Source organism: Salmo trutta, unplaced genomic scaffold, assembly GCF_901001165.1.
Source record: "Salmo trutta unplaced genomic scaffold, fSalTru1.1, whole genome shotgun sequence".
Taxonomy (NCBI): Eukaryota; Metazoa; Chordata; class Actinopteri; order Salmoniformes; family Salmonidae; genus Salmo; species Salmo trutta.
In genome coordinates, this window is record NW_021823440.1 from 8,354 (window position 1) to 9,452 (window position 1,099).

Genomic DNA, 1,099 nt, shown 5'->3' on the forward strand with positions numbered 1-1,099 from the left:
ACTTACCCTTTTAAGTCGCGTAACGCACTCTGCTGGGGTGGCTAGCTTGGGCGCTCTGAATAAATTCCTGCTACGTGTGGTCTGAGTTCCATAATGATTCAAATAGGCTACATGTTCCAAATTATTGCAATACTTTAGCTTAATATGATTCACTAATGCTAGCAACCCTCAGGAACAATTCACAAGGATGTGACAGATTAAAGAAAGGTCAACGGAATGAAAGTATGCCAAAATAAATGTATGTGGCTGTTACTGACAGTGGCTCCCGATAGTGGCTAATATTTAACATGATACAAATTGTCAAATAAAACTGGTAAAAGCCCCACAGTGGAGGTGTCATAATACCCATAAAACCTAGCGGCCAAACAGGGAAATGGTTCCAACCATTTTTCCACCATTCATTTTTCCCATAGGGGATTTTAGAAACACTTAAAATAATACATTTGTAGTTCTTTATGATAGCCACATTAGCAGTTAATTAGCATTTCATTTTGGGGGGGTAAATACAGGCAAATATTTTTTCTAAAAGTCACCTTGTCCTAGAGAGAATTACACGGTTACCATGCCAGGGTAAGCCAACAAGAAACACAGGCCTTTTTTAATTGTTTTTAAAATCCCCTGTGGGGAATATGAATGGTGGAAAAACGATTGGAACCATTTCCCTGTTCAACCGCTAGTTCTTATGGGTATTATGACTCCTACTGTGGTACTCTATTTGGGATATTATGGGCGGTAGACTTGTGGGCATTCCTAACATTTTCCATGACTTCCACTCTTTTTCTTGTAGTTTCTGTAGTGTAGTGGTTATCACGTTCGCCTCACACGCGAAAGGTCCCTGGTTCGAAACCGGGCGGAAACAAATTTTAACAAAACAGATAGTGATGACAGAAACAGGGTCATAACTGAAAAAAACGAAACAAATACATAGGCCTGCAGAATACATGAATAGACCAGTCTTAGACCTGTCTTTCAATAACCAGAGGCAGATAGTGATAACTGAAAAAAAACTAAACAAATACATAGGCCTACAGAATACATGAAAAGACCAGTCTTAGACATGTCTTTCAATAACCAGAGGCAATGCAATGTTATAAAACAG

General features: G+C 38.9%; 1 non-coding gene across 1 annotated transcript; it reads left to right on the forward strand.

Annotated features, from left to right (window-relative positions):
- The first annotated feature begins 786 nt into the window (after positions 1-786).
- Positions 787-859, forward strand: trnav-cac (transfer RNA valine (anticodon CAC)). Its single transcript has one exon. It is a non-coding gene; the product is annotated as a tRNA-Val (tRNA).
- Positions 860-1,099: the final 240 nt, after the last annotated feature.